This window comes from Canis aureus, chromosome 7 (genome assembly GCF_053574225.1).
Source record: "Canis aureus isolate CA01 chromosome 7, VMU_Caureus_v.1.0, whole genome shotgun sequence".
Taxonomy (NCBI): Eukaryota; Metazoa; Chordata; class Mammalia; order Carnivora; family Canidae; genus Canis; species Canis aureus.
In genome coordinates, this window is record NC_135617.1 from 16459163 (window position 1) to 16484328 (window position 25166).

The 25166-nt window shown below is 34.3% G+C and overlaps 1 protein-coding gene across 1 annotated transcript in view; it reads right to left on the minus strand.

The window, feature by feature from the left end:
* The window catches only part of LOC144316684 (uncharacterized), a 507527-nt gene that overhangs the window by 71319 nt on the left and 411042 nt on the right, over nucleotides 1-25166 (minus strand). The gene's annotated exons all lie outside the window — the stretch shown is intronic.

Genomic DNA, 25166 nt, shown 5'->3' on the forward strand with positions numbered 1-25166 from the left:
CCCTCCACCCAGGATCAGTTGCCTCCTCTGTGCCATCATAGTAGCCTTTCTGTCTCTACCACATGACTCTTCTAAGCTCATGTATTGTGCCCTTACTAGTACCAGCCACATTTAATTTTCTGAACAACTCTAAGAGTTGGTTTTATTGCCATCTTCAGTTTTCAGACTTAGTAACTTAAGTACATGCTTCAAGGTCATAATGTATTGTGATGCTGGCTACAAATTCACTGTCCTTATTTTCAACATGATAATTCATCTATCAGAACATAATGAAGAAAATTTTCCATGTGCCTTGCTAAAGAAAAGTTACCCTATGACAACAGAATCATTTTGATCTACAAATGAAATGCCTTTAGTGTACCTATAATGGTTTGTAATTAATGCCACTTTCTTTTTCTTAAGAGATTAGTAACCACCTGATTCATAGTAAAGAACAGACTTCTGCCAAACACCATCATCAAAGTTCATAAGCTGTGGTTTCTACAATTCACCTTATCCTCTTCCTAACACTTAACTGGGTCGTTTACCTTTCTAACTTTTCATGACTCCTAATAGAGTAATGATATGTTTCTGTCATGCTATCTTTACGTGTTTTCAGGATCCTAGGATGAAATGTGTCTATCTGATTTAGAGGTATTAATTCACATGTTACAGCCGGATGTGGTCTTGCATATTTGTCCTAGTCTTCAGTTTTATTTCCTTCCTTTGTATCACTTCCATTCTTTCCATTTGCATACCATTTTCCTTGGTGTAGAATGTAGCAATTGGCATTGAGTCATCCTGCTGGTTTCTTTCAGCTGCTAGTATTTGTCCAGTTTGCTCAGGAGTAAGCCTAACCTCCTTTTTGCTCAGCTACTTCTATATACAAATAAAAAGACTATTTATTTCAGTCGTGTATTTGGCAGGTTTTGCCCTGGTCTGCTTTTGGCATTTTTTAAAAGTTTTTATTTAAATTGCAATGAGTTAACATGCAGTATAATATTAGTTTCAGGAGTATAATATAGTAATTCAACACTTCCATAAAATACCCAGTGCTCATCACAAGTGCACTCCTCAATCCCCATTACCTATTTAACCCATTCCTCCCGCCAAACACCCCCTCGGTTAACCACTGGCATTTTTTTGATAGCATTGTTTCAATTCCTACCCATAAAACATATTCAAAGAGATTAATCCATTCAAAGGACCTAATGTGTCTCAACTATCAGAACAAAGGAAAGATCATTTCAGGTCCTGGCTACAAAGTCCAGAGGTGCAGTTAACTGCTGATTTTTCAGCCTTACCTTAGCTATTCAGACCTTATCCTAGAAGCACCAAAGGCAATATGCCTACAAATTCATTTTATTACTGTTTATGATGCCTTAGGCTTGATTCTTAGATTCCCATTTCACACCAGAATTTATTTACCAACATAAACATGCACAGCTCAAAGTCCTCTCTTTTTCAGAAAAGAGAGCAGCAAACCAATCTATAGAGTTCCCATTGGCCTTAAAATCAGAACACATCAGGAGTGCCTTGTTAGATGAATTTAGCAGCAGGGAAGCCTGCAGCTCATCAGCTTTCTGTTCCTCAAAAGTAGGTACTTACTGCAGTCAAGAGGAATTATTCCTGAGGATTTCTGGTCATGGGGATATTTTCATTACCTTAAAAAATGTCTGAATAAAACAAAAGAAAAGTCCTTGTATTTGTTTTCCTCTACAATATTGCATTTGATTTAAATGCCCTTTGATATACTTTGAGGGTTTTAATTAGTAATTGAAAGTTATATATCCAAATAAAATCCAAATTAGTAATGTTTTTTTTTATCCGTTCTCTAAATAAACATTTACACAATCTCCAGTGGCCTGGATCCTATGGTAAGTGCTCAGATAAATATAAGATATGTAAGTCTCTGCCCTCAAGGAGGAGTAAATACAGTGGTAAAAGAAAATATATTAATGGAGTATGGTGAAGACTTCAAATGACAGACTAGAGGAGGGACGGATGTGATCTTCTTGGCAGTGTTCAGGTAGACCACTTAGCAGAAGGATATGAAAAAAGAAAAAAATAATTTACTGTTACTGAGTACTTAATATGCTCCAGACCCTGATTATACACTCAGCAAATGCCATCTTATTTAATCCTCACTGTCTTCTTTTTAAATAGAGAGTTTCATTTTTCGACGAGGATAAAGTTTAACATGTTATATAACCTGTATTCACATTTTGTGTGTGACAGAATTGATACTCAAAATCTAATTCCAAAATTTTTATTCATTCCCTACATTATTCTGTCTATTAGGGGTCACTTGAGCTCTGTGGTAAGGGATTACTGGGCAGTTTTTAAAAGAATATACCTCAAAGGAGTTTTCTAGTAGCAAAGAGAAAAGAGGCAATTCCAGGCAGAGAGACTGACAAAAAGCAAAGTAGGCAAAGTAATACAGAAAAAAAGAGAAACTCTAAGGCTAAACTTAATGATAAATTTGTCCCATCAAGATCTAAGTATGGAAGGTTTATTATGAGGATTACCAATTTCTCTATATTGTGCCCTTCTCCATAAGTACCCATGTTTACTTGAAATTTTTAGGACATATCTATAATCCTGATGTTTCTAATGATAAAAATAATAATAAATGAGATTTTTTATATGCGTACTTTCTAAAATGTAAATACACCTTAATTTCTTTATAAGGATCTTAATAGGCAAGTAGCATTATTACCCCCTTTTTAAAGATGAGAAAATTGTTATACAGGAAATTAGGTAATTTACCCAGAGTCATAGAACTAGGAAGTGATAGAGTTGTGATGTAAATATAAATATATAAGATCTGCTTTTATCCCTTACACAGTACTGCCTCCCCAGTTTTATAAGCATCTTAAGATTCAAATGGTTATTCATATGAGAAAAGATATAAAACATTACAACATAGAAAAATTTGAAAAGCTATATAGATCAGAGTGAGTTGGCTCTATCATCCCTCATTTCATTAGTCATTTGAGCTTATTCAACTTATATGTTGTTAAGCAAAAACTATTCATTCTCACAGTGTTCCATTTTTTCTCTTGTTGCATCCTTGTTCTGTAAAAAAATCTTACTAGATTAAAAAGACTATTAACTGCATTTACTTGCTAAAAATATTCAATGTCCAATTGTAGAAATGCAATATATTCATGTCAGGCAGTGGAGGATTTTAGCTCTTCAAAATATTCCTTTATTTCTTTGAGTAAGATGTATGTGTGTCATCAAGAATTAAATGGTCTAAGGCTCTGCAACTTTATAGAGGAGTAAGCTTAGGATACTGAACTTCCTACATTCTTATAGATAATAACTACAGATTCAGGGAGAAAAACAAATCAGAGAAAAATAAAGAAAAGATTCTAAGATTTGGAAAGTGAAAGCATATGGATTGTACAGGATAGTTAAGCTCCAGAAAAGCAACTCCCTTTATATCTGTTAATTGCTTTTATAAAGGTATTCCTATGTTGGGTGCATAAATATTTATAATTGTTATATCTTCTTCTTGGGTTAACTCCTTTATCATTATGTTATGTCCTTCTTTGTCTTTTGTTACAATCTTCATTTTAAAGTCTGTTTTGTCTGAGTATTGCTACTTCAGCTTTCTTTTCGTTCCCATTTGCGTGGGGTATCTTTCACCATCTCTTCACCTCCAGTCTATGTGTGTCTTAAGACCTACAGTGAATTTTGTAGGGTATGGATGGGCCTTGCTTTTTATCCATTCAGCCACTCTATGTCTTTTAATTGAAGCTTTTAGTTCGTTGACATTTAAAGTAATCATTGATAGGTATGTACTTATTGACACTTTGATTTTCATTTGTTTTTGTAGTTCTTCCCTGTTGCTTTCTTCTTCTCTTAGTCTCTTTCTTTGTAGTTTCATGGTTTTCTTATATTTGGGTTCCTTTCTCTTTTTTTTGTTTTTTTGTTTTTTTGTTTGTTTGTTTTGTTGTTGTTCTTTTTTTGTGCATTTCTTGTAGGATTTTGGTTTGTGGTCACCATGAGGTTTATATATATATCAATCAATATATATAGCAGCAATTTAAAAACTCCCAAAAACCAGAAGTCCAAGATCAGATAGCTTTACAGGTATATTTTAGCAAACATTTAAGAAAGAGTTAGTACCTATTCTTTTCAAATTATTCCAAGAAACTGAACAGGAAGGAACACTTCCAACCAGCATTACCCTGATGGCTGATACAAAAATCAGACAAAGACACCACAGAAAAAGAAAATTTACAGGCCAATATCGAGTGAACATAGATGTAAAAATCCCCAACAAAAATCAGACAAAGACACCACAGAAAAAGAAAATTTACAGGCCAATATCCAGTGAACATGGATGCAAAAATCCCCAACAAAATATTAGCACACCAATTCACAATATATTAAAAAGATCATAAAGTACCATCAAGTGGAATTTATTCCAGGGATGTGAAGATGGTTCAACATCTCCAAATCAATCGATATGAAATACCATATGAATGAAACAAAGGGAAAAAAATCATATGATAATCAGCAATAGATGCAGAAAAAATATTTGAGAAAATTCAACATCATTTATGATAAAAATTCTCAACAAAGGGGGGTACAGAGAAGCATAACTCAACATAATAAAGGCCATATATGACAACCCCATGGGTAATATTGTACTCACCAGTGAAAAAGTAAAAGCTTTCTCCTAAGATCAGGAACAAGACAAGGATTCCCACTCTTGCCAGTTTTATTTTATTTTATTTTATTTTATTTTATTTTATTTTATTTTATTTTATTTTATTTATTCGTTTTATTCATGTATATTGAAAATCCTAGGCATAACAATCAGTCAAGAAAAATTTTAAGAAGACATCCAAATTGGTAGGGAAAAACTAAAACTGTCACTATTTGCAGATGACATTATACTACAATCTAGAAAACCCTAAAGATGCTACCAACATACCACTGAGGTAATAAATGAATTCAGTCAAGTTTCAGGATATAAAATTAATATACAGAAATTGTGCTCCTAACATTAATACAAGCTATCAGAAAGAGAAATCAAAAAGATGATCCCACTTATAATTGCATCAAAAATAATAAAATAGGAAAAAAATTCAACCAAAGAGAAAGACCTGTTCTTTTGAAAACCATAAGACATTGATAAAAGAAACTAAAGATAAGTTCACAAAGTGGAGTGGTTTATTTATTTACACTGTGCTTATGAACTGGAAGAATTACTATGGTTAAAATACCCATACTACCCAAAATAATGTACAGATTCAATGCAATACCTACCAAAATACTAATGGCATTTTTCACAGAACTAGAACAAAGTATGTTTGAATTTTGCATGAAGCCACAAAGGCCCTGAATAGCCAACATAATTTTAAGAAAAAAAGAACAAAGCTGGAGGCATCATGCTCCCTGATTTCAAGCTATCCTACAAATCTATAGTAATCAAAACAGTATGGTACTGACACAAAACCAGACACACAGATCAATAGAATAGAATAGACAACCCAGAAATAAATCCACACCTATATGGTCAATCTATAACAAAGAAGGCAAGGATATACAATAAAGAGAAGACAGACTCATCAATAAGTGGTGTTTGGGAAACTAGACAGCTACACGCAAAAGAATGAAACTGAACTACTTTCTTACACTATATGCAAAAAATAAATTTAAACTGGATTAAAGACTGAATGTAAAACCCCAAACAATAAAATTCCTGGAAGAAAACATAGGCAGGAAGCTCTTTGACGCTGGACTTAGCAATATCGTTTTAGGCCACCTCCTAAGGCAAGGGCAACAAAAGCTAAATAAACAAATGGGATCACATCAAACAAAAAGGTTTTTGCACAGTGAAGGAAACCATCAACAAAATGAAAAGGCGATAAATAGGAGAATACTCATAAATCATAATTTGATACGGGTTAATATCCAAACTATATGAAGAATTTATACAAATTAATATCAAATAAAAACAAACAACTCAATTTAAAAATGGGCAGAGGGCTTGTATAGGAATTTTCCCAAGAAGATATACAGGGACACCTGGGTGGTTCAGAGGTTGAGCACCTGCCTTCGGCTCAGGGCATGATTCTGGTCTGGGGATCCAGTCCCACATCATGCTCCCTCCAAGAAGTCTACTTCTCCCTCTGTCTATGTCTCTGCCTTTCTCTGTATGTCTCTCATGAATAAATAATTTAAAAAAAAAAGAAGCAGAAGATATACAGATGGCTAACAGGTACATGAAAAGATGCTTCACATCATTAATCATCAGTAAAATACAAGTTAAAACTACAATTTGATATCATCTCACACTGGTCACATTGGCTATTATTTAAAAGACAAAAAAAAAGTGTTGGTGAGAATGTGGAGAAAGGGAACTCTTATACACTGTTAGTGGGAATGTAAATTTTTGCAGATACTGTGCAAAACAATATGGCTGTTCCTTAAAAAATTTAAAATAGAACTATGATATGATCCACCAATTCTGCTTCCAGGTATTTATCTGACAAAAACGAAAACACTAATCCCAAGAGATATATGCACTCTTATGTTCATTGCAGCATTATTTACAATAGCCAAAACAAGGGAGCAAACTAAGTGTCCATCAATAGATGAATGGATAAAGATGTGGTATGTATGTGTGTATCTATGTGTCTATGTATGTGTCTTTGTACTTACTTGGCCAGAAGAAGAATGAAATCTTGCCTTGCAACTACATAGATGGACTAAAGGGTATTATGCTAAGTGAAATAAGTTAGACAGAAAAGACAAATATATGATTTCACTTATATGTGGAATCTAAAAAACAAGACAAAATAGAAACAGGCTCATAACTACAGGAAACAAAATGTTGGTTCTCAGATGAGGGAGCAGTAGGAAGGGCAGGCAAAATGTTGAAGGGGATTAAGAGGTACAAATTTCCAGTTATAAAATAAATAAGTCATGGACATGTAACGTACAGCATAGAGAATATAATCAATAATACTGAAATAACTTTGTATGGTGACAGATGGTAGCTACATTTATGGGAATCATCTTATAATGTATAAAAATATCAAATCACTATGATATATATCTGAAACAAATAGGATATTAATATGCCAGTTACAATTCAATAAACATGCACATACACAGATATCATAAGGATGGGCAAAAAAGCAACTATATGCTATCTCTATAAGAGACATACTTTAAAATTAAATTATAGAAAAGTTTAGGTTAAAAATAAATCGATTTTTTAAAAAATACATGTGAAAATAATAAATATAAGCAGGCTGAAAAAGCAATGTCACTATCAGATAAAATAGACATGACAGAGTATTACCAAAAATAAAGAGGAATATTGCATAATGATAAAAGGATCAACTTCTCAGAAAAAAAATAATCATAAATCTGTATTTTTAGTGACTTTAATTGGTTATTATTTATAACATAGACTCAAAATAAATAAATTTGTCAATGACTTAGTATACAATGTTTATAAACTTCAGCTATATGTGTATATACTAGTAACAAACAATTGGAGGATGAAATTTTTAAAAATCATTTACAATCACATCATATAACATATTTGGGAATAATTTTAACAAAATATATGCAATACACATTCACTCAAAACCACAGAATATTGCCAAGGATAATCACGGAATATCTAAATAAATACAGATATACTATCTTCATGGATTAGAAGACTAAATATTTTTATGATGTCAGTTCTTCATAAATTTCTCTACAGTTAAACACAATCCCAGTGAAAATTCCAGCAGTCTTTTTCGTGGAGATTGATAAGCTGTTTATAAAATTGATGGGGAAATGGAAATGACCTAGAATAGTAAAAGCAATTTTTTAAAAAGAATAAAGGTGGTTGGGATCCCTGGGTGGCGCAGCGGTTTGGCGCCTGCCTTTGGCCCAGGGCACGATCCTGGAGACCCGGGATCGAATCCCACATCGGGCTCCCGGTGCATGGAGCCTTCTTCTCCCTCTGCCTGTGTCTCTGCCTCTCTCTCTCTCTCTCTCTCTCTCTGTGACTATCATGAATAAATAAATAAAATCTTTAAAAAAAAAAAAGAATAAAGGTGGAGGATTTACAGCAACTGATTTTAAAGTTTACTGTAAAGCTGTTCTAATCAAGACAGCCCATGGTATTAGCAAAGGAACAGACATAGTCTTTTTTTTTAAGGAAGAGAATGTAGAAATAGTTCTCAAAATATCATCTAAGATTGAACTAAAATTATTTTTCTAACAGTAAGTCAGTCATCTTTTTCTCTCTCATGATCTCACAAGTGTACAGTGGTGTTTTCCAGAAGTCAAATGATCTGTAACATTTCATTATCTCACTAAATCTTTAATGCATAAGTTGATGTAATTATCTAGCTGTCTTCTAGTAAAACAGAAATTAAAGATATTTTAAAATGTAAAACAATGCTTCTTTTCTCTCATTTTTTATTTTGGAATATTTAGATATTTTTATATAAATATGTTGCTCATTATTGATTTACATAAATTAAAATATATTTTAATATTTATTTATTTAAATATAAATATTTATTTGCTTATTTAAATGCATTTGTTTTATCAGTTTTATTTCTTAATACAGTAAATTTTGATAGATTTAATCCACATAAACAAACAAACAAACAGGAAAGCTGTTTGTGGTCCTCTGTAATTTCTAAGAGTATATAGGGGTTCTGAGACAAAGAAAGAAAGGAAAAAAAGAAAAGAAAAGAAAAGAAAAGAGAAAAGAAAAGAAAAGAATAGAAAAGAAAAGAAAAAGAAAGGAAAGGAAAGGAAAGGAAAGGAAAGGAAAGGAAAGGAAAGGAAAGGAAAGAAAAGAAAAGAAAAGAAAGAAAAGAAAAGAAAAGAAAGAAAAGAAAAGAAAAGAAAAGAAAAGAAAAGAAAAGAAAAGAAAAGAAAAAAGAAAAGAAAAGAAAAGAAAAGAAAAGAAAAGAAAAGAAAAGAAGAGAAAACCACTGGAATAGAGTGTAGAGTGTCCAAAAGTAGATCCATATGTTGATTGAAATATTAAAAAGATTTTCAATAAAGATGCCACAAAAAATCAGTGGAAAAGGGAAAGTCTTTTTAACAAATGGTTCAGAAATCATTGGATATCTGTATGGAAAAAAATATGAACTTTACCTCTCACCATAAAAAAAAATAATAATTCTGAATGGATTACAGACCTGAATATAAAAAGCCACAATTATTAAAACTCTGAAGAAAACATAAAAAAACTATGTCATGTGAAGATTTATCAAATCAATATGTTTTATACCTGAAACTAGTATAACACTGTATGCTAATTATACTTCAATAATTTTTTTTAAAAAAATATGTGATATATGGCCAGGTTTAGCTAAGATGCATGAAACATAAATCATAAAAGAAAACTTTAAATCTACTTTATCAAAATAAGAATCTCTAAAAACTACTTTTACAAAATTTTTTTATAAAGTCATTAAGGGTTAAGCATCCAGTTATCGATTTCAGCTCAGGTCACTATCTCAGGGTGGCAAGATCAAACCCTACATTGCACTCCACACTGGCATGGAACCTGCAGAAGATTCTCTCTCCCTCTCCCTCCACCCCTCCCCACCCCATGCATGTCAGTTGCACTCACTCTCACTTCCCTCCACCCGTTGTCTCTCAAAAAAAAAAAAAAAAAAAAGTAAAAGGCAGATAAAAGCCATAATGATAGATCACTTTATATCCATTTGAATGGCTAAATTCAAAGACTGACAATATTAAATCATGGTAAGGATATGGAGCAACTGATATTCTCACGTAATACTAGTGAAAATTTAACATGGTACAACCACTTTGGAAAACTGTCAGTTTCATAAAAAAGTTAAACATCTACATATGGTATTACCCAGCATTCTGCTAATAACTATTTTCACAATGAAAAAGAAAACATATGTTCACACTGTCCTCTGCACAAATTTTCATAGCATCTTTATTCACAATACAAAAAAAAACTGGAAACAATCCAAATACTAATCAATAGCTGAATGGTTATACAAAATGTGATATTTTCATTCTATGGCCACTGAGCAGTGAAATGAAAGAGACTACTGACACACACCCAGCATGAATCAACTCTAAATCATTATTTTGAGTAAAAGATGGTAAAGGTATATATATGTTCTATGAGTCTATTTATATAAAATTTCTCAAATGTGCTAATTAATCTATAGTGATAAGAGAAAAAAAAAAGCAGATCAATGCCTGACTGGAGTTGCAAAGGGGCAACGGGACACAAGGAACCTACTGAAGGTGATGGAAATGTTCTGTATTTAATTATGGATACAAACAACTTTAAAAATTGATTGAATTGGATGCAACTGTATATAAAGTTGATACAACACTTTTTTTTTTACAAACTAATTCTATAAATGTGACATCTAAATCAATTTCTAACCAACATTTACTTGTGCACTTCCACCCACACATACACTGTTAGAGCTACATATCTATTCCATCACCCAATTTACTCGTTCAACAAATGAGTCTTGCAATGTGGAAAGCATTGAAATAAAGAAATATACCTTGACTATTTGTATTTTAAAACTGGGAAGAATGGCACAATCAGACAAGATGAGGCCTTATTAAGGCAACATACTGAGAGAGGGGATCTTGTTTTTCTCTGATCAAAATCAGAATCGCAATTACAATTATATAATGATTTCTGCCCAGTTCAGATATCTCTTTTTTTAACCATTCTTACTATGTTAATTCAGAACTGCATAATATCAACAAATGGGATATTTGAGAACGTGTAAAGTTACACTACGAAATAAATTATGTGTATTATCCAGGAGTCAACTTAAGCAAACATGCCAATTGTAATTACAAATAATACATATCTAATATTAACCAATCCTCATGAAAAAAGAACTTACAAAACTATCAAGCTTTAATGTATTAAAAGAAACTCTCCCTTTGTTTTCTTTAGTTTATTATTCTGTTGTTTTGCTTAGATGTTGCCCTCTAGGTAAACCATTCATAGGAGTAATCATCAGGGGTACAGGCAATGCTTTACCCACAGTAGCATATTCAGGGTAGAAAATCAGAATTTCTTGGAGTGTCAAAGGAATTATTGGGACGAGAAGAGTCCATCAGTGATGGGAGGATGAAAAAGGACAACAGTGATCAGATCTGTTTGCCAAATGAGATGTGGGTGAACACAATTTGGCACCTAACCTTCAAAGAATTATCAGAGATTTTTACACAGAGATTCAGAGATTCAGCTGCTCATGTTGTGGACCTTCATAGGTCAAGGGAAATGCCATATTAGACTGGAGAATCTACTTATGCTTTGTTTTTCATTCATTTGCTCTATTCCTTGCTGTGTCTGGTCCCCATGAATAGGTTCTACTGGGTAGTTAAGTATTACATAAATTTCAGAGCTTTTTGTTTTGTTTTGTTTTCTGGTTTTTTGTTTTGTTTTGTTTTGTTTTGCAATTGCTCAAAGTTCTGACTAAATTTTGGCCAATTAAAACTTTTTGTTCTCACTATTGTTACTTTTATGTACCTGCTAAACCTGTCTGTTTCACTTCTTTAGTAGAAAGACCAAAGAGTCAGATCAGGTTCATCAGCTCTGCAATCCACCAAAGAGGGGAACAGATGCCAGGAGCTATGGATGTCTCCATAATGAGGGATGTGCACAAGAAATCAAGAGTAGAGTGGAGAGGAATATCCACAAATGACAGACCCACCTGAGTCATCGCTGTAAGAATAAACCCCATAAACAGGAAAGAGCTGCAATCCAAGGTCATGCGATCACTACTTAATATGAGAGTAGGTAGCGACCTGTTTGAGAACAATCTTCAGTCAGTACCTAAAATTGGACCTATCATGTCCTACATGATAAAAGAAGGTCTATCAGTGGCACTGAAATGGCAGGCAGGAGAGATCAAGGTGAATGCTGTGCTGAAAATTACAGAGGTCTCATTCTCTTCAGTTTATTTTTGCTTAATGTCAGCTATAACCATTCCTTTCTCTTTGGCCACTACTTGCCACTTGCCCTGCACATCTTTACTTTTTGGTGATGGTGATATGAGAAAAGAGGAATAGAGATCATTAAGGCTTTTAGTTGTAAAAAGCATGATCTCCAGATGGAGACCTACCCGGAAATGCCTCCCTGCTGCTTCAGGCATACTGAATTCCATGATACTTCCATGCTGCTCCACCAACCATCCTCCACAGCTGTAGTATAATAACATGGTTGTATATTTAATTATTTCTTGTCTTCTTTGTGAAGACTTTACAATAATTCTGTGTTCTGTCACTGTTAATGCACTACTCCCTAAAAAGTCCTGGAAATTATTTTTGAAATATGCATTTTCTCCCTTACCCCAAAGACATTGAGTGCCCTCTCAACTCATAACAATTAATATTGTCATGCAGTATGAGGAGCAAATTTTTTTTCTTATTCTTCATTTCTTCTCTTACCTCATATACCCTAACTCAAAGCATCAAAGAGAGATAGATAGTAATGAAAAATGAAGTCTGTTCCCAGGAGTTGAGTTCTCACCTCTGACTGGTTCAGTTATCCTCTCGAAACAGGAGGTGATAGTAATAATTATATACAATCTCCCTGCCTCACAGTTTTCATGAGGATTGCAAATGAAGAAATGAGCATAATTTGAAGAATTAAAAATATGAGAAAAAGACATTTTCAAATAAAATTTAAAACTGTACCACTTGGTGTTTTCAGCAGGGCATACACTACCTAGAACATTAGTAGGTATGTAAGATACAGGTATTGTTCCTGTTTAGTTTATTCTAGAAAATAGCATCTACCCTCTGATTATTGTTGACATTTTTTAAATGCAAGCATTTCTCTCAAGTATGATTATCCTTTACACTGAGAAGAAAATTACTCACGTTCATCTCAACCACTAAAAATTTTGATAATTTTTAACAAACCACCAAACAAAAAGCAACAACAACAACAACTTACTTTTAATAAAAAATCAAAGTAGATTTAAGTAAGGGGCCTGAATTGGGAGTTGCCAGTTGGTATTTGAATGAGATTTCTGTTATTACATAGTGAGCTAGTCCTGTAAAAATCATGTCACACTTGTGTCACTATCTTAGAAGACAGAGATAGAATGATTTAAATCAATATAATTACTGAACTAGGGTTTAAAGAAAGCACATGTTATGTTTTTCAGGAGTGCATATGTGAGGAACAAATGAAGTGTGGTCAGTCTTGCTAACAGAGTAGTATGGTTGATCCTGTAACCACTGTTTTTGTTTTGCATTTTCTTTGATATAAAGAGGGAAGGAGAGAGGAAAGAAGAGGAAAGACACATTTTTCTTTCTTGTCAACAAATTAATTAAGAAGAATTTAGTAGGAATTGTATTTTGTCATTAATTTTATTCCATATGATTTTAGTGGTTCCTATTATGTCTCTTTACATTTGAATAAAAGCATCTTATATAAATCTTCATTCTATTTTCTTCTGCCTTCTACAATCTTTTCCTTTATCCCACTCAAATCAGTGCTAATGGTTGTGTTATGTGGTGAGGACAGCACTGACCTTGGTCTAGAAGTGCTGGGATCTCAGTTCCAACACTACTATTTAACAGCTGTGTGTTGTGGGGAAGTGGTTTATCTGAAGTGATAGCAAAATGATGCTACATATGCTGATGTCAAAGATCTTTTCCAGTTTTAAACAGATTTAGCCTACTTTTTAAAATCAATCATCAAGTTGTGATGGTTCTCTTTTGTATACCAACTTCCCTCTTATTGTGTCAATTAATACTCCTTATGTTGAAGTTTTTGCGTGTCAGAAAATGCAGTTAAAATAGAATTGAGTACCCCATGAAAGGCTTAGCTAAAAGAAAATTTGAAAATGCAATACTTACAGAAAAAAATACCTACTAATGTCATGTACATTAACATTAGAAAATAGCTTATTGACAGGAAAGCTTGTTATCTTTTTAAAATATTAAATGTATATGCGTCTGATCATCAAGAAGTTGAGACTCAATGTGTATAATAACATCTGTATAATAAAGAAAACTTTAAAGACCACAATAAGTCACCAAACCCAACAAACATATCATATATTCTAGAATCCCAACATAGTTTACTGATTAATATTTTCTAGAAGTTAGCTTAACAGAAGATTTATAAAGTATCATACAGCCTTCTGAGGTTCCAGGTCAAGGAACTTTCTTAAAGTATTTTCTGGAGTGTGAACACTCTCTATGTGGCTCACTTACAGATTATAGGGCTTTTCTATAGGTTAAATATATGTGGTTATCCTAGTAGCTGAAAAGTAGAACACCACATATCACAGTAAAATACTCTAGGTGCATTGTCACCATCCCCTGGTTGCCTTTGCCCTGCTTTCCATTTAGTTATCATTGGCTTTCTAGAGCTCTTGAACTTGAAAAAGGTTAGACAGCACACCACTGGAGCGGTTTGTGAGCATCAGCAGATTTAGCTTGTAATTTCATTGATCTATATGGGCTCGCTGTTTGCAAACCAGCTGCTGCACTGTTTCCCCACAGCTACTGATCTCAGTAGCATTGATTTTTTCCCCCTTACATTAACATAGCATTACTTCTTTAATGGGCAATAAATGACTGGATGTAAATACAATCAGGGCAGCAACAACAAAAGGGAAACGTCAGACTCGTTTTTATTTAAGGGATCCTTTCCATTAATATTTGCCATAAAAATTATAACACAAATTATTGACAAAAGTAATGCAATTTTGATTTTAGTGCATTTTGTTCATCTGCAGATATGTGGTGTCTGCCAAGTGATCTTCCCTTCCTAATGCATTAGGCAAAGCAATACAATAACAGTGCTTTTATGGATACTGTAAATTTGCACCATTACCTTAGTACAACTAAATTCTATTCATGAAAGAAAGCAAAAAGCAATACAAAGGTTTACACTTAACTCCACATGGGCTGAAAATGAAGGTATTTTAGATTGTGCCAGCTGGCTAAAGGACAACTTTAAGATATTGGTAAATTTCAATAAGTTTTTTTTAATGACTAATCTTTGAAATTAAAGAACTTGGTCTATTTCAATGTTAATATAGAACCCTTACAAAATTTCCCCAATGCACATTTAAAGTGTGTGTGTGTGTGTGTGTACACACCCGCAGAGTGAGCACTATTTAGAAATTATTTCTCAGATTTCCTTTCTGGAGTTAAAATCTGTAAATGATAACTGTGGGAGAGGATATAAAAAAGCATGCATTTTAAAGTTCATTATGCATAGATATGTTTTAGGTGGTGAAAAACATGAAAAGAACTTAAAAACAGACTTTCACTTTTGGTTGTCAATGTAGTTACTTTAAAGAAGCCAACTGCCATTAAGCTCAACAAATAATTTCAATTTGAAATAAAACATTCAATAATGTATTTTATTTCATAAATTTTAGAATTTCCATTGAGTTTCATTGCTGATAATACTGATAAAACCGATCTCCCATATCCAACATAATCTCTATTAATAAGACTATTGTTTTCTTTTTTGTTTGTTTTAAGATGGGCAAATATCTCTTGGCAGACACTTTCGCAGATACTTTAGGCCAGGACTCTGACAGATATGGTTTTGGATTTTTAAGAAAATGGTACAGAATCTAAAGTCTTCCCAAAAATCACTTATTTTTGGCTATGCTTTTAAAAATTTCTAACTTCTCAATATCCTTCTACCAGTTTCCAAACTTCACTAAGGTTCAGGGACCATTACATTTCAAATAAGTGGAAATAACTATTTTTAGCAATGATATTTATATATCAGTTTTCCTTTTTTAGAAAGTCTGTGTTGTAGACAGGTGATAAAAGTATTGATTTGAAGTAAGATTCACCAGAATCGATGATAAAGACAGAGAAAATATCTAGAGCAACATCTACAATACATTCCAGGATAACTCTTACATTTTAATGGTTTTATTATTGTTTTATTGTTGTCACTGTTACTTAGAAAAACATTTACTCATTTCTTTCACTCTAATATCTTTTTTCAAAATTATGTCACTGTCTATAACTCTTATCAGTGGTCCTATCTATCCCCATGCCCAACACTTATAAATGCCTTTGGCACTAAAAGTACTCTGTCTTTATGGTATTGTCCCAAGTCTCACCTTCAAATAACAAACTGCAGCTGAGGGAGACAACATAAAGACTTCTAACTCTGGGAAACGAACTAGCGGTGGTGGAAGGGGAGGAGGGCGGGGGGTGGGGGTGAATGGGTGACGGGCACTGAGGGGGGCACTTGACGAGATGAGCACTGGGTGTTATTCTGTATGTTGGCAAATTGAACACCAATAAAAAATAAATTTATTATTAAAAAAAAACTGCAGCTGAGTCTCTGTCTCTGTGTCTTGGGCGATCCTGCTACCTAATCACCAAATTAACATACCTACTTCCTACAGTATTCCTGGTTTGCTACACAACAAGTGCAGTGAATTTTAAAATATTTACTTTTTTTTTTTTTTTTGGAAATGTACCAAATTCTTCTTGTTTCTTTCTTGATCACCAGAAGAAAATTAGGAGAGAGGAGCTTCTTCTCTTTTAATCCTAAAATTCCAGATTTACAAGGGAAAAAGAATATTTCGAAAAATGAAATATCTTTCAGGTAATTTTTAGAAGAAAGTAATAGACTAATTTTTTATACAAATATTCTTAGATCCCTTTTTTAGAACTTGTGTAAAATCCATATTTATTTCTATTATCTTTAAGAAAAATTAAGCCCAAGGAATAAGTTCATAGTTTATGTGGCTCAGTAAAGTATCAAAAAAGTTCCTAATATTTCAAATACAGTAAGCTGTATTGATTCTATTATTCAACTAATGTGTAAAAGTATTCAAAACTATATTGAATTGTTTCTGTTACAACTTACTTTCTCTTCAATACCTAATAGTCTTATTCACAAACTTCTATGCCATAAATATAAAGTTATACAGAATCTTTATAAAACCAGGCTTTCTGGACTAATTTATGTAACAAAACTGCTATTTACCAGACACTATTTACTGAGTACTAGCTGTAAGACAGATAATTGACCATGTCACATACCCAGGCTAATAGCACTAATAGTACAGCAGAGATTACATACAACTATATAATTCACCCTATTTTTTGTATAAAATCTCTTAGAATTGATGAAACACTTCTTTCATTGTCTATTGTAGCAGAGGATGGTCTATCATCCTCACATTGTGGATACACAGGAAGACTACATCTCTGAGACACCTGGTAGCCGGAAACATGGCCAATGGAGAATGGGTAGAAAAGATTAATTTCACCTCCAGGCAAGAGTCCTAAATATCTCACATAACGCTTCTCCTCAAGAGCTCTTTTCCTTTACCTACCGACCAAACAAATGAAGTGAATCCCCCACAGAATTCCAAAGAGATCCCACAGTGTGTTAGAGTCAAGAGAAAGGAGTTTGAGTGAAGAGCTTCCCAGGAGGAACTCCTGACTTACAGAGGACTGTGATGAGTGGGAAACAAACTTTTGCTGTGTTAAGACTCTGAGATTTTAGACTTCTGTGTTAATTTCCCTTAATAATTCTCTATGATCACTATCTTACATACTTGTCCTGTGTTGCAGTATAATATAAAAGTACACACAAGCTTTAGCAAGGAATGTAGGATGTTGGTCCCTCAACTAGAACGGACTCTAAATTTTACCTTTATAAAGTAGCTTATTTCCTCTTATGGATTTTTTTTTCTGACAATGTTTCCCTACCAGGTATTCTGAAAGGGTATCATTCTTCACTGAAAATCATGTAGTCATTTCTGACTTTAATTTTATATGGTCTCAAAAATGAGATAATTAAGCTTAAAATTATTAGCTACCATTTATAGAACACTTACCTAGTACCAAGCAAAATTTTAATCACATGCAAACTTCATTTAAATCCTTTAAGGCAGATATTATCATATCAATTTTATATACAAGGAGATGGAGATTAATAGAATTGAAATAAATTACCAAATTAGTGAATTCTAGCATAAGTATTTGACCCTAAGTTTGTTAATTCTCAAACTATTAAGTTTTGTAACCTAGTTAAGCTGGATCTTTCATTTGAATGCTTCAAATAATACTCGTGCTGACCTCTGAAGGCCCCCTTTTTGTGGGGTATGCTTTATTTCTTGACTGTGTTCTTGATAGGTGAGGTTCCCATATGGCTAAGTTCAAGAAAAGTGAGACACATTTTCTTATAATCTCTTTTTGCTAAGGGGTTAGTGATAATCTCTTATCTGATATATATGGGTATGATTTTTTACATTTAAAACATTTTTATTATAAGAGGTTTTAAAAATAAACAAACTGAAGAATACACTTAATCCCCATGTTTCCATCCGATAGCTTCAACAGTAATCAACTGATGGCCAATTCGGGTTTCATATACTCCTCTCTTGCCCTCCAGATTTATTTTGAAGCAAACTGCAAACTTCAAATAATTTCATTTATAGATAGAAGAGTAGATAATATATTTTAAATATCTCTAAAAGTTAAGAAAACTTAAATATATGAAATTTCCATGCTATTATCATACCTTAAAAAAGATTAAAATAATTTGGGTAGGAATTCTCAACAGCTATTAATAACATGTGTGCTGAATAATATATATTGAGTAATGCTGTGTTCCAGGCTTATCTGAACATTTTGAACTCTAACCAATAAATTTAAACAGCTTTGATTCTAAACTCAAATTATATACCTAACTCTTTTTTCCCCCAGTACCTCTAGGCTATTTCAATATGTTTTTGTTTTTAATTGTAAATTTAACATCTATGTCATTAAACATTTACACTTTGAATCATTGTCTATAGCCTTCCTATTATTGAAGTTATTTACAGCTTGCTTGTTAGAATCCCTGTATTACCTAGGATGCAATAGAATTAACTAATTCAAGTTATTAAATTTTTCCTTCCTATCAACGTTAATGTTCTATGAATGAAAACTGGGACTTAAAGGATAGCTACTAATCATCAGAATTCAATCATCAAGTGTGTTAATAACTCCTAGAAAGCAAGGCCTGGCTTTTGAACTGGAAGGATGTTTCTAGCATCCTGACTGTGTCTTGTGTATCATTTACTGCATATGTGTCTTACTATCCTTGTTAAAAGGGGAAAAACAAGATAATAATACACATCCTATGCCACACAGAAATCTTGTGAGAATTAATACTCAGAAAGGACTTCAGAGCTTAGTGAGAAAAGGCACTTTAGAGTATAAACACCATGCAATTATTCTTATTACTGTGAGCTAGAAAAATGCTAGGAAGAAATAGCATGATTATTGTGGCATGCATTAAGCCAAGTAAGAAAGCAGGCTAGTGGGGAATCCCATCGAAGATAAAAATTACTTTGACCAATCCTTCCTTCCCTCCAGCCACTGAAAGAAATTATTTTTATAGCCATGTTTAAATGGTACCCTAACTTCTTTTCATTTTGCTTAAAATCTGTGATACAGGAATTGTGCTTAAATGAAATTTCCATCAGCTTTTACATATTAAAAAAGCAAGTGCATTTTAATGCACATATTGAACATTAAATCATTTTTTGCTGCAGGTTATTGCAAGTAAATAGTAATTGTAAAATAGATTATTTTTGATGAAACAAAATGAAAATAGACTGCTAATGTTCACCTCAGATTTTCTCATCATTTCATTAACAGTTCAACTAGGAAAGATATTTTTATAATGATGGGCAGGAAAATCATACTCATCAATATGTATCCATATTCATATGTTGGTACACTAGAAAGTTAAAGAGAACAGAAATAAATGAAATGCATATGCCCCTTAAAATGATTTGTGACAACTATGATATTTGTTCAACAACTGTCTCCTCATTCACAATATTCAGATACCAAATTCACTAAGAAATAGAACAAAACTTAAATAAGAATCAATTTACTTTTCCACAGATCTATCTTTTCAGAAAACAGGAATTTGACAAAAAGTAGTGGAACAGATTAGATTCCTACTGGACTAACTACAAACTTCTGTCCTGCTTCAGTGTCATCTTTAAATTTAAACTCCCCCCCCCCCATTTACGCTTTGTATCTTTATAAAATATTATTTTTTACATTTAACAACTCCATTTCCACATTTAGCTTGCCCCAAAATTAAAGGAATTATGCGCTTCAAGACATTGTGAAACTAAAGATTTAGCCTGTTTTAAACAAGAATAATAAAAACAGCAATACCTTGAAAGGATAGTTTTAGCTGGTGCAGACAGGGAGCTGAGAATGCTACTGCTGAGCTTGCATTGCCCCCTATGGCTGCTATCTGACAGTTCCTGAAAAAAGACGCACTGTGCTCTGGCCTCTCGGTGTACAGCAGCGTCTGGGCACTATGCTTTCAGCTTTAGCTCATTTCTGAATGAATACCTTACAGTATGAGAGCACTGAATCAGATGCTAATATTTTGGAGATTTGTATGGTTTATTTTCACCCTTAATAATCCAGTAAATTAACATCTCACTGACTTTATCCACTTTAATACATATTTGTCAACCTTACACAAATTCTCATTACGTTACTGAATATTCTTTTAAACAGAATTTTTGATAGATATTTTCAAGTACGTAGCTCTCTGAGAAAGATACTCATTTTTTCTGAGCTCCAATTTTACCTTTTATCAATTTCGTACTATCTAGTACTGAATTGCAAGTATAAGTTGTGCACATATCTATACTTTTGCTTCCAAACTACATGGTGAATTCAATGAAAGTAGAGGCTATGTCTCATGTCATTGTACATTCATGCAGTGATAGCAGAGTGCTTGGCTCAGAGAAGCTGCTCTACTAACCTGAAATTATTGACATGCCTTCTTGAATTTATTTACTAATTGCTTAGGTCCAGTTCCCTAGAAGCAGAGCCTAAGAGAGCAAATCGAATGCACAAGGTTACTAAGGGTGTGGTCTTTGCAGAGCCTACATAGGAACTAAAAAAACAGGAGGGGAAAACCTTAGCAAAGATGCGGTCTCAGGTAATGTCTACGTCTAGTGTCCAGTATGGGTGGGATGAGAATCTAAAGTATAAATTGCACCACTAAGGTACCCATCTTGAGGCAAGAGGCCAGTCTATTGTATCCCTTAATTTTTGGTCATTATCTGTGTCCACCACTCAATAGTAGGAGGTGCATAATCTCCTGAGTGAAGTGACAACCTCAGCTAAGGGCAAATTTCCAGAGACGGAGACAGATGTGAGATATGAGTAGCCAGTACTCCCATCAGATGAGGGACAATAAAGGAGGCCGGTAAAGGGAATTTGAACTGAGCATCTGCGACATGCACTTGAATGCATTTGTTTCCTACAACAAATTTACTCCACCCAGTCACAGATTTTCCAGGATTCTGTGGTCACAATTCTTGAGATTTATTAGCTGCTGCAGTTGGTCTTATGGCAAAAACTGATACTAATTTCCTTCCTTTATCACCCATTCTATATGCCTGTCTCTCTTAGCACTTTTGCTGGCCTCAGTAGCTTACCTAAAGTAACATAGAACCTCATTCCTGAGGGGTAAGCAAGCCCCTTTTACAATGTCCTTATTAGGAAGGCCATGGTTGCTGTGTATACTGTTTATTCACAGTTACAGATGAACATAAGAGGACACAGAGACACTTTTCCTCACCCACACCAGTGAATCACTTGAGTGCCAAACACATTCTTTTCTGCTCTCAGCAGTCCTGACTCCCAAAAAAAGATGAGAGCCAATTACTCCTGCTTTGTGTTTGCTGGTCTACTGTCACTAGCTGCCCAAGCAATCAGATAGCAGTTGTACCTTTACATTTACTGTGTTTAGAGGTGGAAATGACCCCTCTAGAAATATAGGACTACTAGACCAGAGAGCATAAGCTTTCAGGGTCAGGAACCACAAATTCTCTACACAGGTCCATAGGAATGATAAGTAGGGTCATTCCTTTCACTCCTTTGTTCCCAAAGCCATGTGTAGTTATTGGAACTGCCACAACAAAATACAACACCCTATGTGGCTTAAACAACAGAAATTTATTTCCTCATAGTTATGTAGTCTGAAAGTCTAAGATCAAAGAGCCAGCAGAGTTGGTTTCTCTTGAGTCCTCTCTCTTAGACTTGCAGATGGCAATTTTCTCCCTGTGTCTTCACATGGCCTTTTCTCTGTGTGCATGTATTCCTGGAATCTCTTCCTTTTCTTAAAAGGACACCAGTCCTATTGGATTAGGTCACTACCCTTATAACCTCCTTTAATTTGAATTATTTCTTTAAGGGATCTATCTCCAAAATAGTCACATTACTGGTTGGGCTTCAGGATTTGAATTATGTGTGTGGCGGAGAGTGGCACAATTCATAGCAACATGAATTCTGTCTGTTTCTAACACAACAGTACAAGTTTGTGTAAGAATATACCACATTCTGAAAAATAGTGTTCCATTCATGCAAGGTGTCATTTCCAAATTGGTAGCTCACCTGCATCTCTAAGGTCATCCAACTATTCTAACAGGACAAGTTTTTGTAGGATACAGCAGGTGATGAGACCAATGGTTCCCATGGTCATATGCCTATTTTCCTACCTTCTTTATAGACACACAAAAAATGCATCTCTTGGTCTGAGATGTTGTTATACAGGGTTTCATGCCAGAGAATCAAATATTCTATGAGCTCTTAGAATATGATGTTGGTCAAAGTCCTGTAGGCAAGACAGTTGAACCCATATGTGTCAGTCCTGCTCAGGATAAATTCTACCGTTTTTGAGATAAAAAGAGCCCATTAAATCAAATGGGTACTAAGTGGCTGACTGGTCTCTTTCAGGAATGGTATCATATAGAACACTCAGCATTAATCTCTGTTGCTGATAGGTCTGGCATTCAGGAACTGCAACTGGTTATATAGGTCTTGGTAATATAGAGCACACATTTTTATGCACATAAGTTCCATTTCTGTACCATGGCCCTTCCATTCCCATGCCTATCACATGACATCATTATCATGGTCAAGGAAAGAGGTTGGCTGAAAACAACTTGCCAAGCCATTCTCTCTATTTGGTTTTATAAAGGTTCTATTCTAGTGTACAATGTGAAGAGCTTCATGCTTCCTTTCTACTCCCACAGACCCATCTATACATGTCTCTTCCTAGAAATCTTTAACCTTGGTCTTGCAGTATTGCTTCTTTCAGATCCCTTGACTAATTATATAATTTATCACTGTTTATGAATCCATTAATATTTTTACCTCAAACTATATCTCTTTTTACACAATAACCAGGAGCTCTGCCCAAAGCCCTACCAACTGGTAGGTTCCCTTCCTCATCATCAACTTTCAAAGCCACATTTGAGTGGAAGTATAATGCATCAACTATTCATTTCAGGGTTGCACTAACATGCCAACTCATCTGTGATCCAAGTTCAGTTTTCTATCCGCCCTCATCACCTGGTCACAAAAAAACCCTATGGGCCTGTTATGGATTGTTTTCCCTTAGGAGTAGGCTCAGTTATGGAGTTTAGAATATAGGCTGTTTATTAATGGGTCCCCTTGGGATCAACACCAGAGCAAGGGAAAAGAAGGAAGCAGGATTAAGAAGTCAAGCTCTAATGCAGCTTTGTCAACTCCTGGAATAGCACTAGATAAATATCTATGGTAGATAGCTAAATGTCCCTTCAGAGTCACCCTAAGTTGGGCCAAAGTAACCAGTACTTTATACCTGCAGTGATTGGTAAATGGTGTGACTATGGGTGGGGCAGCTCTCTGCAGCTGAGGCAATCCCTGAAAGATCTGAAACTGGAGAGACTCTTCACAGCACTCCTGGCAGATGGGACATTGAGCCTCCCTTAAAGAGGAAGCTGAGAAGTTCATCACAGTGTCCATCATAAATAAAACCATTGATATGAGCTGAAAAGAGGTTGCTGGTACAACATGATAGGTAAAGAAAGTCCTAGCTACCTTGTTTGTGTATCTTTAATAAGCCCTCTGGATCTGATTCAGCTTACATATGCTGGATGTGTCACTTACATCTTATAATGGATTGATGTTAAGCCTATCCTACCCATCTCATGACTTGGCAGTCTGAAATTATCCATCTCATAATGAGACATTCTGGCTGCATGTCACTTGGGCATATCAAGTGTCATATGGGATATTCCACAGTAATATGCTTTAGCTCTATCAGGGTCTACTAGCATGCTGAGATCTGTATGTAGAACAGTTCTCCGCTAAATACAGCACGTCCTTGATCTAGAACTTTACTGGTCTTTGTTGCAACTCTTCCACTGGAGCTTAAAAGAATTTCCATATAGCATAGTTTCTTACCATATATACCCCTAGACATTTATGAAGTATGTATTTTGTCCTTTACTTTGGAGAGAATGTCCTGGAATGATCTAGACCACTAGACACTTCCCTACAAAAAATTTGCACCATTGAGTCAGCTTTTGAATATTTGTGGAGTCTATCTCTCCTACCTTGTATTACTATGAAGGAGATGTGGTTGCAGGCCACTGAACCCCTACATCCCCAAATCACACCATTAATACAGGTCCCTAAACATTTGTGAGGTTTATCTTCCATTCCTTGGAGCACTCATACTTTACCAAGGAACCCATAATTATCTCTACTTTTTGTTCAACAGTATAGTGGACCAATATGATAATCTGCAGGATAGCCAGATGGTCCATGCCTTGTTGAAATATGTTATGAGACAACAAGAAATTTAACACAGCTCCAAGGAAAGACTGCAAGTGTATATGGTTGTCTGTCCCTTGTGAATGTTAACTGCTTCTGATCCTCTTTTTTATACATATGGGAATGAATGTATTCCAAATCTCCACAGCCACATACCACATAACCAAAGCTGTGTATGAATCTGACCAACTAAAGATATCTATGTGACACTTCTGCCACAATTGAGATCTCCATTTGGTTAAGTTTGAGTCTCCACTGTCATCTTTCACAAATACATCCTATTTTTGCATAGGTTAGACATGAATTAAATGAAGAGACAATGGTACCACAACCCTTACAACCTTTAAGGTTTTGAGGATGGCATGAATCTCTTCCATTCTCCTGGGAATAGAAAATTGTTCTTGATTTATTATCTTGGCTGGGAAGGGGTTGGTGGGACAGTTTCAGGGGCTCCCATTTTCACTGCAGTTGCTCTTACTGAAATAGTCAAAGAGCCATAAGAGAACTCTGCCAACTGCTAAGTTTGTCCACCA